The sequence below is a fragment of the Pristiophorus japonicus genome, chromosome 11 (genome assembly GCF_044704955.1).
Source record: "Pristiophorus japonicus isolate sPriJap1 chromosome 11, sPriJap1.hap1, whole genome shotgun sequence".
Lineage (NCBI taxonomy): Eukaryota > Metazoa > Chordata > Chondrichthyes > Pristiophoridae > Pristiophorus > Pristiophorus japonicus.
In genome coordinates, this window is record NC_091987.1 from 219,994,111 (window position 1) to 220,008,246 (window position 14,136).

Genomic DNA, 14,136 nt, shown 5'->3' on the forward strand with positions numbered 1-14,136 from the left:
TATCAACTTGGATTTTGTGCTGAAGTCTCTACAGTGGGACTCAGGACCTTGTGCCCCAGAGGTGTGAACACTGCTCACTGAGGCCCAGCTGACAGTCTCCTTAATGTGGAACAGACTCCATGGAACAGGTAGTCTTTTCCTGTCCTTTGGTTTTGTTTGTGTTTCTACAGCGGAGTCTTGGTTAAAATTACCGCTTGCAGATTTAATAGGCTTTCACTATCCCTAGAATGATGGGAGAATGTCAGCTTCCTAACTCCAGCAAAAGGAATGTCTGGAATTACCAACAGTCCAGATACACAGGGAGCTGCTGCTTGCCCTGCTCATGGACCCACATCACTGATCGTTGGCACAAATCTGCTCCTGCCCATAAAAATATTGGCCTGGATTTTGTTCTGGAAATAATGGTGATTCTCCCATCGCTGGGGAAATCGGGGAGTTGCTGTCTGCTCATGGGCAGTTAAACGCGGATATCACGAGGTTGCTGTCCAAGTTGCTTCTCCACAAGCTTTGCTGCATGGTCCTCACCAAGGGACTCGGCATTGAAACACACGACGGGCCTGAAGTTCTCTTCTCAATCTTCCTCACTGCCATGTTCCACCTCACAGTCAACAAGCTCCCCGCTGGAGTGGAACTAAACTACAGAACCAGTGGGAAGCTGTTTAACCTACGCCGCCTCCAGGTCAGGTCCAAGACCACCCCAACCTCTGTCGTCGAGTTACAGTACACGGACGACGCCTGCGTCTGTGCACATACAGAAGCTGAACTCCAGGGCATAGTCGACGTATTTACTGAGGCGTATGAAAGCTTGGGCCTTACGCTAAACATCCAAAAGACAAAGGTCCTCCACCAGCCTGTCCTCCCCGCACCCTCAGTCATCACGATCCACGGTACAGCCCTGGACAACGTGGACCACTTCCCATACCGCAGGATCCTCTTATCAACAAGAGCAGACATTGACGACGAGATCCAACACCACCTCCAGTGCGCCAGTGCAGCCTTCGGCCGCCTGAGGAAAAGTGTGTTTGAAGACCAGGCCCTCAAATCCACCACTGAGCTCATGGTCTACAGGACCCGCCCTCCTGTATGGTTCAGAGACATGGGCCATGTACAGTAGACACCTCAAGTCGCTGGAGAAATACCACCAACGATGTCTCACGCAAGATCCTGCAAATCCCCTGGGAGTACAGGCACATCAACGCTAGCGTCCTCGACCAGGCCAAAATCCCCAGCATTGAATCACTGACGACACTCGACCAGCTCCGCTGGGCAGGGCCACATTGTCCGCATGCCAGACACGAGGCTCCCAAAGCAAGCGCACTACTCGTAACTCCTTCACAGCAAGCGAGCCCCAGGTGGGCAGAGGAAACAAGGACACCCTCAAAGCCTCCCTGATAAAATGCAACATCCCCACCGACACCTGGGAGTCCCCGGCCAAAGTCAGCCCTAAGTGGAGGAAGTACATCCGGGAGGGCGCTGAGCACCTCGAGTCTCGTCGCCGAGAGCGTGCAGAAACCAAGCGCAGGCAGCGGAAGGAGCGTGCGGAAAACCTGTCCCACCCTCCCTTCCCTCAACCACTGTCTGTCCCACCTGTGACAGGGACTGTGGTTCCCGTATTGGACTGTTCAGCCACATAAGGACTCATTTTTTGAGTGGAAACAAGCCTTCCTCGATTCCGAGGGACTGTCTATGATGATGACCTCGTCGAGCGACTCGGCAAAAAACATGAAGGGCCTGAAATTACAGCACTTACCCACTAAACACGCCAGAAAAAGTTAGAGTGCTTGTATTCATGTGTAAGTGAATTTTTAATGGTGTGATAAATCTTAATTACTGCCAAATAACCTCTCTGCTCCTGAAAATTAACGTTTACAAGTGTAGAGTCTCATTCCTTCAGATTTTAATTATTGTTGGAGATTTTTTTTAAATTAAATACATTTTTTAAATGTTTTCTTTCTGTCTCTTTTATCTCTCTCAAATCCAATCTTTCCTTCCCTCTCTCTTGCTTTCTGTACATGATTTGAATTCAATATTCTAGCTATCACTTCCTGGTTCAGACTCAGTGCTGCTCATTAACCATTCTTCAATCTGGTTGGTTGAGGAGACACAGCTTTGCTTGTCCTATTCACACAGGTCCCAGATTCCACGTAGAGGGTGCTGCGCCGAAATGGCTTCTAATAACCATAAGTTACAGTGTAAAACCCTACAGAAAGCCCTGTGGGCAAGTGTAATGACTGCAGAATCCGGGCCAATCATCAGAGGCAGTCCCTCGAAATCGAGGAAGACTTGCTTCCACTCTAAAAGTGAGTTCTCAGGTGATTGAACAGTCCAATACAGGAATTACAGTCTCTGTCACAGGTGGGACAGACAGTGGTTGAGGGAAGGGGAGGGTGGGACTGGTTTGCCGCACGCTCCTTCCGCTGCCTGCGCTTGGTTTCTGCACGCTCTCGGCGACGAGACTCGAGGTGCTCAGCGCCCTCCCGGATGCACTTCCTCCACTTAGGGCGGTCTTTGGCCAGGGACTCCCAGGTGTTGGTGGGGATGTTGTATTTTATCAGGGAGGCTTTGAGGGTGGTCCCTGTAACGTTTCCTCTGCCCACCTGGGGCTCGCTTGCCGTGTAGGAGTTCCGAGTAGAGCGCTTGCTTTGGGAGTGTCGTGTCGGGCATGCGAACAATGTGGCCCGCCCAGCGGAGCTGGCCGAGTGTGGTCAGTGCTTCGATGCTGGGGATGTTGGCCTGGTCGAGGACACTAACGGTGCGTCTGTCCTCCCAGGGGATTTGCAGGATCTTGCGGAGGTATCGCTGGTGCTACTTCTCCAGTGTTTTGAGATGTTTACTGTTTACGTCACTCAGCCATATAGGAGGGCGGGTATTACTATTGCCCTGTAGACCATAAGTTTGGTGCCAGATTTGAGGTCCTGTTCTTCAAACACTCTCTTCCTCAGGCGACTGAAGGCTGCGTTGGTACACTGGAGGCGGTGTTGGACTTTGTCGTCTATGTCTGCCCTTGCTGATGGTAGGTTCCCGAGGTATAGAAAATGGTCCACGTTGTCCAAGGCCGCGGCATGGATTTTGGTGACTGGGGGGCAGTGCTGTGTGGGGGTCAGGTTGGTGGAGTACCTTTGTCTTATGGATGTTTAGTGTAAGGCCCATGCTTTCATACACCTCGGTGAAGATGTTGACGACGGCTTGGAGTTCAGTCTCTGTGCGCAGATGCAAGCGTTGTCTGCGTACTGTAGTTCGACGATGGAGGATGGGACGGTCTTGGACCTGACCTGGAGGCAGTGCAGGTTGAACAGGTTCCCACTGGTTCTATAGTTTAGTTCCACTCCAGCGGGGAGCTTGTTGAGAGTGAGATGGAGCATTGCCGCGAGGAAGATTGAGAAGAGCGTTGGTGTGATGACACAGCCCTGCTTGACCCCGGTCCGGACATGGATTGGGTCTGTGGTGGATCCGTTGGTCAGGATCACAGCTTGCATGTTGTCATGGAGCAGACAGAGGATGGTGACACACTTTTGGGGGCAGCCGAAATGAAGGAGGACGTTCCATAGTCCCTCACGGTTAACAGTGTCAAAGGCCTTTGTGAGGTCAAAGAAGGCCATGTACAAGGGTTGGTGCTGTTCGCTGCATTTCTCTTGTAGTTGTCGCACCGTGAAGATCAGGCCCATTCTACCCCTTAGTGGACGGAATCCGTATTGTGACTCTGGGAGGAGTTCTTCAGCCACAGGGAGAAGACAATTGAGGAGGATTCTAGCGATGACTTTCCCAGTGGCCGACAGCAGGGAGATTCCTTTGTAGTTACCGCAGTTGGACTTGTCCCCTTTTTTAAAGATGGTCACGATTACAGCATCTCTGAGATCTCCTGGCATGCTCTCCTCCTTCTGGATAAGAGAGATGAGCTCATGCATTCGTGCCTATAGTGCCTCTCCGCCATACTTTAGTGCCTCGGCGGGGATTCCATCTGCTCCTGATGCCTTGTTGTTCTTGAGCTGACTGATGGCCTTTTCTACCTGGTGCAGGGCTGGGGTTTTGCTGAGATGGTGGCGGGTAGCATGCTGCGGGATGGAGTCGAGGACACTCATATCAAAGGCAGAGTCTCGGTTAAGGAGATCTTCGAAGTGCTCCTTCCAGCGGGCCCTGACTGTTTGTGTCCTTGATGAGTGTCTCCCCATTCTTGGCCTTGGGGTGGGGTAGGGCCTTGGGTGCGTGGGCCATAGTCGGACTTGACTGCGGTGAAGTACCTTCACACATCATGGCTGCTAACTGCTGAATCTCCTGTGTTTTCTTCACACACCATCTATTCTTTAGGTCGCGGGTTTTTTGTTGGCCCTCGTCCTTAAGCCGCCTGTAAAGCTGCTTTGCTGCTCCCGAGTTGGGTTGCCCTGAAATGCCCTGCGCTTGCGATTTATTAGCTCCTGGATCTCCTGGACATTCTCGTCAAACCAGTCCGGGTGTTTCCTGGTTGAGTGACCGAGCGTCTCTTCACAGGCACTGGTTATGGAGGCTTGGAGGGCAGACCAGGTGCTGTTGGCATTCTGCATCTCGGGGTCATTGAGGGTCGCCAGGTCGGCAGTGAGGTGCTGGCTGAATAGGGCTCTCTTAACTGGGTCTTTGAGTACCCCAGCATTGATTTTTCTGCGGCATTGCTTCTGTTGCCATCGTCGCTTTGGGGCTATATTAATGTTGATTACGGAACGGATTAGGCAGTGGTCCGTCCAGCAGTTGTCGGCTTCTGTCATGGCGCGGGTGATGCGCACGTCCTTGTGGATGCTCACTCGGACGATGACGTAGTTGAGCAGGTACCAGTGTTTGGAGCGAGGTGTGGTGATGTGACTGCAGTTCCACGCATTTCCTGATGGTGGCGCTACTGAGCCATGTGAGCTGGCTGCTCATCAGCGCCATCAGGAGGAGTGTAGTGAAACTGCGGCCAATCCCTGATCCCGAACCCATCCTCACCATTTGCTGGGTTTGAGATTCTCTGATCCTCGCCGATAAGCTCCAGCACTCTGAATCGTCTCCGCCTTCGACTCTCTGCCTTTTTTGGACAAGGATGTTCCCTACCATGAATCCACACTGAAAGATGTCACTTTGGGAGCGCACACATCCTGTGTAAAACAAGGTGTCAGGATATGGTGCGTTTCCACAGGGACATCCTTCAGTGGTCCAGCTCCCGGGCCAGCCATGACTCAGTGGGGAACATTCCCACCTCTGACTTTCATTACACTTCTGTGAAGCGCCTTGGGGCGTTTTACTTTGAAAAGCCACAATATAAGTGCAAATTGCTGTTGTTGAGTCAGAAGCTATGGGTTTCAATCCCATTCCAGAGACATGAGCACATAATCCAGGCCGATACTCCCACTGCAGTACTGGGGGAGCGCCGCACTGTGGGAGGGGCAGTGCTGGGGGAGCGCAGTACTGGGGGAGCGCAGTACTGGGGGAGTGCTGCACTGTTGGAGGGGCGGCACTGAGGGAGCGCCGCACTGTTGGAGGGGTGGCACTGAGGGAGCGCCGCACTGTTGGAGGGGCAGTACTGGGGGAGCACCGCACTGTTGGAGGGGCGGTACTGAGGGAGCGCCGCACTGTCGGAGGGGCAGTACTGAGGGAGTGCCGCACTGTCGGAGGGGCAGTACTGAGGGAGCACTGCACTGTTGGAGGGGCGGTACTGAGGGAGCGCCGCACTGTCGGAGGGGCGGTACTGAGGGAGCGCCGCACTGTCGGAGGGGCAGTACTGAAGGAGTGCCGCACTGTCGGAGGGGCAGTACTGAGGGAGCGGCGCACTGTCGGAGGGGCAGTACTGAGGGAGCGCCGCACTGTCGGAGGGGCAGTACTGAAGGAGTGCCGCAGTGTCGGAGGGGCAGTACTGAGGGAGCGCCGCACTGTCGGAGGGGCAGTACTGAGGGAGCGCCGCAGTTTCGGAGGGGCAGTACTGAGGGAGTGCCGCACTGTCGGAGGGGCAGTACTGAGGGAGCGCCGCAGTGTCGGAGAGGCAGTACTAAGGGAGTGCCGCACTGTCGGAGGGGCAGTACTGAGGGAGTGTCGGAGGGCAGTACTGAGCACTGCACTGTTGGATGGGCCGTCTTTCGGATGAGACATTAAACCAAGGCCTCGGCGGCCCTCTCGTGGATGCTAACGATCGCACAGCAATATTGGAAGAAGAGGAGGGAATTTCTCCCCGATGTAGTGGGCTGATATTTATCTAACATCTCGGAAAGAGATTATTTGGTCATTTATCTCATTGGCCTTTGTGGGATTTTGCTTTAAGGGTTCCCCTTATCCTCAACTTTTACCCCACAAGCCTCCACATTCAATGGATCATCCCCTGCCATTTCCGCCACCTCCAATAGGATGCCGCCACCAAACACATCTTCCTCTCCCATCTTCTTTCAGCATTTCAAAAGGAACAGTTCCCACCGACACACTCTGGGCCACTCTTCCATCACCCCCAACACCCACTCCCCTGTCCATGGCACCTTCCTGTGCAAGATGCAACATCTGCCCTTTCCCCCCCTCCTTTCCCACCGTCCAGAGCCCCAAACACTCCTTCCAGGTGAAACAGCAATTTACGTAATTTTTTCATTTTAATGTCCTACATGTGCTGCTCACGGTGAGGTCTCTACATTGGGGAGACCAAACGCAGATTGGATGAGTTTTGCGGAACACCTCCGTTCAGTCCGCAAGCGTTCAGACAGTTCAGACAGAGCTTCTGGTCACTTACCATTTTAATTCTCCATTCCATTCCTACTCTGACCCCCCTGTCCTTAGCCCCCTAACACTGTTCCAATGATGCGCATGGAAGCTCAAGGAACAGCAACTCATCTTTCGATTAGGCACTTTACAACCTTCTGGATTCAACGTCAAGTTCAACAATTTCAGACCGTAACCACGGCCCCCATTTTTTCCGACAGCTGCTGTTGGTAATAATTCTCCTTTTGCCAGTTACAGCTCCTAGTCCAGTGTTCCCTGTCATTGTTTGGTCGTATGTGGCCCCATTAGGGGACTGCCTGGGCTGTTCACCATACCGCACATGCACAGGCTCCTGGAGCAAACGCAGTGCGCACCTTACAGGCAACATAGGAACAGGAGGAGGCCATTCCGCCCCTCGAGCCTGTTCCGCCATTCAATGAGATCATGGCTGACCTGTGACCTAACTCCATAGACCCGCCTTTACCCATATCCCTTAATACCCTTGGTTAACAAAAAATAACATTTCACCTTACTGTCCTGGACCCATCTTTTGTTTGTTTACTTTTCCCATAATCATCTCCTTTTGTCTCGCACCATCATCCCTTTTATCATTTAATCTCTCCTGCCTTCCACCCATCACATACCTTCCCTTCTTTCTCCCCCCCTCCCACTTTCCCTGCCTCTGCACCTGGTTAAAACCTTGTTCTGTCCCGATCCCGATCCCGATCCCCTGCGGGACCTTTGAAATTACTGTGCAGCCGTACAGCTCAGGGGGATCATTGGTTACACCGGCAACATTTTCCAGTTCTAACTCTCTTGCTCTCTCCACAGATGCTGCCTGACTTGCTGAGTGTTTCCAGCATTTTCTGTTTATTTTTCAGATTTCCAGCATCCGCAGTACTTTACATTGCTTGTTATTCCATCATTGCCCAGCGCGCCGCTAATGGCCAAGCGCAGATCGATGGAATTTGGACTCATTGGTGACAAATTCAATTTATTTTGCATTGAAGTTAGAATCAGCACAAACTTTGGGCAAATGTCGAATAAATACAGATGAGGCAATTCATTTGACACGTCTAGCTCCTCTCTCTCTCTCCCTCCCTCCAGATCCCTATCTCCCCTCTCCCCCTCCCCTCCCTATCTCCTCCTCTCCCCTCCCCCTCTGCCCTTCCCCCTCCCTCCTCACCTCCTCGCCCACTCCTCTCTCCCCGCCTCCCCTACCCTCCTCTCCCCCTCTCTGTCCTCTCCCCTACCCTCCTCTCCCCCTCTCTGTCCTCTCCCCTACCCTCCTCTCCCCCTCTCTGTCCTCTCCCCTACCCTCCTCTCCCCCTCTCTGTCCTCTCCCCTCCCCTCCTCTCCCTCTCTACCTACCTGTCCCCTCCTCTCCCCCTCCCCATCTCTCCCCCTCACCTCCCCTCTCTCCAGCACCTCTCCACTCCCCCTCCCCACATCTACCCCTCCCCCACCTCAACTGACCCCCAGCCTCAACAACGTTTTGGGGGAGAGTTCCAGATTCCCATGACCCTTTGTGTGAAGAAGTGCTCCCTGACATTAGCCCTGAATGGCTGGGTTCTGATATTAAGGTTATTCCCCCTTGTTCTGGAATCTTCCACAACTAAATACAGTGAAAAGCTGAAGCCTTGGCACTGATCATGCGTCACATCCTGCTGTCATTTTGCCTCCAATCCCGTGCACTCTCATTGTTTTGTTAACAGCCTCTTATGTGGAACCTTGTCAAATGTTTCTGGCGGTCCATATAAACCCCATCCATCGACATTCGCTTATCTATCACGATAGTGACCTCCTCCAAAAATTCACCGAGGTTACAGATGACTAACCTGTAGTGTATGGAGAAAGAGTCAGACTGAACACTGTGAGCTCAAAGTAACATGTGACCTCCGTCTTTTATTGCAGGTCTCCAGAGTGCCTCTCCAACCTGTGATGCCTCCTTAAATACCTGTGCTCCCAAGGGATTATGGGATCCCTTGGGACTCCAGGGTATGAGCCCTCTGGTGGCTGTACAGAGTAAATACAAGTCCACATATATAACAACACTCTCTCCACCCCCCCCCCCCCCCTGCCCAAAGTCAATGGAGTAACTATTTACAATGCAAGGCGATCTGGGGCCCTTCTTGCCCTGGTTGATCGTCTCGGTGTGAAAGCTGGTGTTGTTGAATCATTTGTTGGGCCCTCGCTGGGCTGCTGTGCAGCTGGCCTTGCTGGGCTGCCTGGTGTGTTGGGCCCTGCTGGGCTGCTGTGGATGATGGGTTCTGCTTCGTGGCCAACCGTGGTGCCGGTTGCCACTGGTGTGTGTGTTGGGGGATCTAAAAAGGTAGGGTCCAAGGTGGGTTGCTCAGGATAGTCCGTGAATCTGAGTTTGATTTGGTTCAAGTGTTTCCGGTGAATGAGTCCATTTGAAAGTTTGACCCGAAACACCCTGCTCCCCTCTTTGGCCACGACAGTGCCGGGAAGCCACTTGGGACCTTGTCCATAATTTAATACAAATACAGGATCATTGATTTCAATCTCACGTGACACATTTGTTGAAGCCGCCTGCTCTCTACCTGTTCATGTAGATCGGGTGAACTAACGAGAGCCTTGTCTTAAGTGCCCTTTTCATGAGTAGTTCAGCAGGTGGGATCCCAGTGAGTGAGTGGGGTCTTGTGCGGTAGCTAAGCAGGACTCGGGATAGGCGAGTCTGCAGTGAGCCTTTAGTTACCCTCTTCAAGCTCTGCTTGATGGTTTGCACTGCTCTCTCTGCCTGACCATTGGACGCTGGTTTAAACAGGGCAGATGTGACATGTTTGATCCCGTTACGGGTCATGAATTCTTTCAACTCAGCACTGGTAAAACATGGCCTGTTGTCGCTCACCAGGACATTGGGTAAGTCGTGAGTGGCAAACATGGCCGCAGGCTTTCAGTAGTAGCAGCGGACGTGCTCGCCGACATTATCTCACATTCAATCCACTTGGAGTACGCGTCTACAACCACAAGGAACATTTTACCCAAGAACGGGCCTGCATAGTCGACGTGTACCTTAGACCACGGTTTGGAGGGCCAGGACCATAAACTTAGCGGCGTCTCCCTGGGTGCATTGCTTAACTGCGAGCTTTCTCCGGACACGGGGTCACTCAGGGTCAGACTCTCTCCGGACAGGCGTTCACTCAGTGTCAGACTCTGTGAATGCAGGACTCTAAGTCCGCATCGATACCGGGCCACCACACGTGGGATCTGGCTATCGCTTTCATCATTACGATGCCTGGGTGGGTACTGTGGAGGTCAGTGATGAAGGTGTCTCTGCCCTTCTTGTGGACCACTACTCGATTGCTCCACAGACGCAGTCTGCCTGGGTAGACATTTCATCTTTGCGCCGCTGGAACGGCTTTATCTCTTCCTGCATTTCCACTGGGACACTGGACCAGCTCCCGTGAAGCACACAGCTTTTGACTAGAGATAATAAGGGGTCCTGGCTTGTCCATGTTTTGATCTGCCGGGCAGTGATGGGTGATTGCTCACTCTCAAATGCTTCCATAACCATGGCTAGATCTGCGGGCTGCGCCATTTCCGTCCCCATGGGGGGCAATGGCAGCCTACTGAGAGCATCGGCGCAGTTTTCTGTGCCTGGCCTGTGGCGGATGGCGTAGTTCTATGCGGACAATGTGAGCGCCCATCTCTGGAAAATAGGGATATCAGTGGCTTATGGTCAGTGGCTTATGGTCAGTTTCCAATTCAAATTTTAGCCCAAACAGGTATTGATGCATTTTCTTTACCCATAGACACACGCTATCACTTCTTTTTCAAATCATGCTGTAGGCTCTCTCAGCCTTAGACAGACTCCTGGATGCATAAGCAACCGATTGTAGTTTCCCGAAATCATTAGCTTGTTGCAATACACACCCAATGCCATATGACAACGCATCACATGCTAGTACCAAACGCTTACATGGATCATACAACACAAGCAATTTGTTTGAGCATAACAGTTTTTTCGCTTTTACAAAGGCATTTTCTTGGCTTTTGCCCCAAACCCATTCGTCCCCTTTTCGTAGTAAGACATGTCGTGGTTCGAGCAGGGTGCTGAGACCCGGTAAGAAGTTACCAAAGTAGTTCGAGTCTCAGGAACGACCACAGCTCTGTCATGTTCTGTGGCCTCGGTGCGTTCTCGATTGCCTCCGTCTTCGCTTTGGTGGGCCTGATGCCGTCTGCCGCAATCCTCCTTCCCAAGAACTCCACTTCAGGCACCAGGAAAACGCACTTCGAGCGTTTTAACCTGAGCCCCACGCGGTTGAGTCGACTAAGAACCTCCTCCAGGTTCTGCAGGTGCTCGACTGTGTTCCGACCTGTGACCAAGATGTCGTCCTGGAAGACCACGGTGTGCGGGACCGACTTCAGTAAACTTTCCATGTTTCTCTGGAATATCGCCGCCATTGATCGGATTCCAAACGAGCATCTGCTATAAACAAAAAGACCTTTGTGTGTGTTGATGCAGGTGAGGGCCTTTGATGATTCCTCCAGTTCCTGCGTTATGCAGACTGAAGTCAGATCCAGCTTCGTGAACATCTTTCCTCCCACCAGCGTTGCAAAGAGGTCGTCGGTCTTTGGTAATGGGTATTGGTCCTGCAGGGAGAAATGATTGATAGTTACTGTGTAATCATCACAGATTCTGACGGTGCTGTCTCCCTTGAGGACTGGGACAATAGGACTGGCCCACTCACTGAACTCAATTGGTGAAATAATGCCCTCTCTTTGCAGCCGGTCTAGCTCGATCTCTATCCTTTCTCTCATCATGTAAGGTACTGCTCTCGCCTTGTGATGGATGGGTCGCTCCCCCAGAGTTAGGTGGATCTGCACTTTTGCTCCTTGGAATTTCCCGATGCCTGGTTCAAACAGTGAAGGAAATTTGTTTAAGACCTGAGCACACAAAGTGTCGTCAGCGGGCGATAGCGCGCGGACGTCGTCCCAGTTCCTGCGTATCTTTCCCAGCCAGCTCCTGCCGAGCAGCTTGGGACCATCACCCGGTACCACCCAGAGTGGTAGCTTGTGCACCGCTCCATCATAGGAGACCTTTACGGTAGCACTGCCGATTACAGGAATCAGTTCTTTCGTGTAAGTTCTTAGTTTCATGCGAACTGGAGTTAAGACTAGCCTTGAGGCCTTGTTGCACCACAATCTTTCGACAGTCTTTTTGCCCATGATGGATTGGCTTGTGCCCATGTCTAGCTCCATTGACACCGGGAGTCCATTTAGTTCAACATTCAGCATTATCGGGGGACAATTCGTGGTAAATGTGTGCACCCCATGTACCTCTGCCTCCTCTATCTGAGGCTCTGGTTCGTCGTGATCCTCTGTGGATCTGATCTCCCCTGCAATATGGTGCTTTACAGGTTTAACAGGCTTAGCAGCTCGCCTGCACACTCGTTGGAGGTGTCCCATTGTTCCACAGCCCTTTCAAACGTACTCTTTAGAAAATAGGTGCAGGAGTAGGCCATTCGGCCCTTCTAGCCTGCACCGCCATTCAATGAGTTCATGGCTGAACATTCAACTTCAGTACCCCATTCCTGCTTTCTCGCCATACCCCTTGATCCCCCTAGCAGTAAGGACCTCATCTAACTCCTTTTTGAATATATTTAGTGAATTGGCCTCAACAACTTTCTGTGGTAGAGAATTCCACAGGTTCACCACTCTCTGGGTGAAGAAGTTCCTCCGCATCTCGGTCCTAAATGGCTTACCCCTTATCCTTAGACTGTGACCCCTGGTTCTGGACTTCCCCAACATTGGGAACATTCTTCCTGCATCTAACCTGTCTAACCCCGTCAGAATTTTATATGTTTCTATGAGGTCCCCTCTCATTCTTCTGAACTCCAGTGAATACAAGCCCAGTTGATCCAGTCTTTCTTGATAGGTCAGTCCCGCCATCCCGGGAATCAGTCTGGTGAACCTTCGCTGCACTCCCTCAATAGCAAGAATGTCCTTCCTCAGGTTAGGAGACCAAAACTGTACACAATACTCCAGGTGTGGCCTCACCAATGCCCTGTACAACTGTAGCAACACCTCCCTGCCCCTGTACTCAAACCCCTTGCTATGAAGGCCAACATGCCATTTGCTTTCTTAACCGCCTGCTGCACCTGCATGCCAACCTTCAATGACTGATGTACCATGACACCCAGGTCTCTTTGCACCTCCCCTTTTCCTAATCTGTCACCATTCAGATAATAGTCTGTCTCTCTGTTTTTACCACCAAAGTGGATAACCTCACATTTATCCACATTATACTTCATCTGCCATGCATTTGCCCACTCACCTAACCTATCCAAGTCGCTCTGCAGCCTCACAGCATCCTCCTCGCAGCTCACACTGCCATCCAACTTAGTGTCATCCGCAAATTTGGAGATACTACATTTAATCCCCTCATCTAAATCATTAATGTACAGTGTAAACAGCTGGGGCCCCAGCACAGAACCTTGCGGTACCCCACTAGTCACTGCCTGCCATTCTGAAAAGTACCCATTTACTCCTACTCTTTGCTTCCTGTCTGACAACCAGTTCTCAATCCATGGCAGTACACTACCCCCAATCCCATGTGCTCTAACTTTGCACATCAATCTCTTGTGTGGGACCTTGTCGAACGCCTTCTGAAAGTCCAAATATACCACATCAACTGGTTCTCCCTTATCCACTCTACTGGAAACATCCTCAAAAAATTCCAGAAGATTTGTCAAGCATGATTTCCCTTTCACAAATCCATGCTGACTTGGACCTATCATGTCACCTCTTTCCAAATGCACTGCTATGACATCCTTAATAATTGATTCCATCATTTTACCCACTACCGATGTCAGGCTGACCGGTCTATAATTCCCTGTTTTCTCTCTCCCTCCTTTTTTAAAAAGTGGGGTTACATTGGCTACCCTCCACTCCATAGGAACTGATCCAGAGTCAATGGAATGTTGGAAAATGACTGTCAACGCATCCACTATTTCCAAGGCCACCTCCTTAAGTACTCTGGGATGCAGTCCATCAGGCCCTGGGGATTTATCGGCCTTCAATCCCATCAATTTCCCCAACACAATTTCCCGGCTAATAAGGATTTCCCTCAGTTCCTCCTCCTTACTAGACCCCCCGACCCCTTTTATAACCGGAAGGTTGTTCATGTCCTCCTTCGTGAATACCGAACCAAAGTACTTGTTCAATTGGTCCGCCATTTCTTTGTTCCCCGTTATGACTTCCCCTGATTCTGACTGCAGGGGACCTACGTTTGTCTTTACTAACCTTTTTCTCTTTACATATCTATAGAAACTTTTGCAATCCGTCTTAATGTTCCCTGCAAGCTTCTTCTCATAATCCATTTTCCCTGCCCTAATCAAACCCTTTGTCCTCCTCTGCTGAGTTCTAAATTTCTCCCAGTCCCCGGGTTCGCTGCTATTTCTGGCCAATTTGTATGCCACTTCCTTGGCT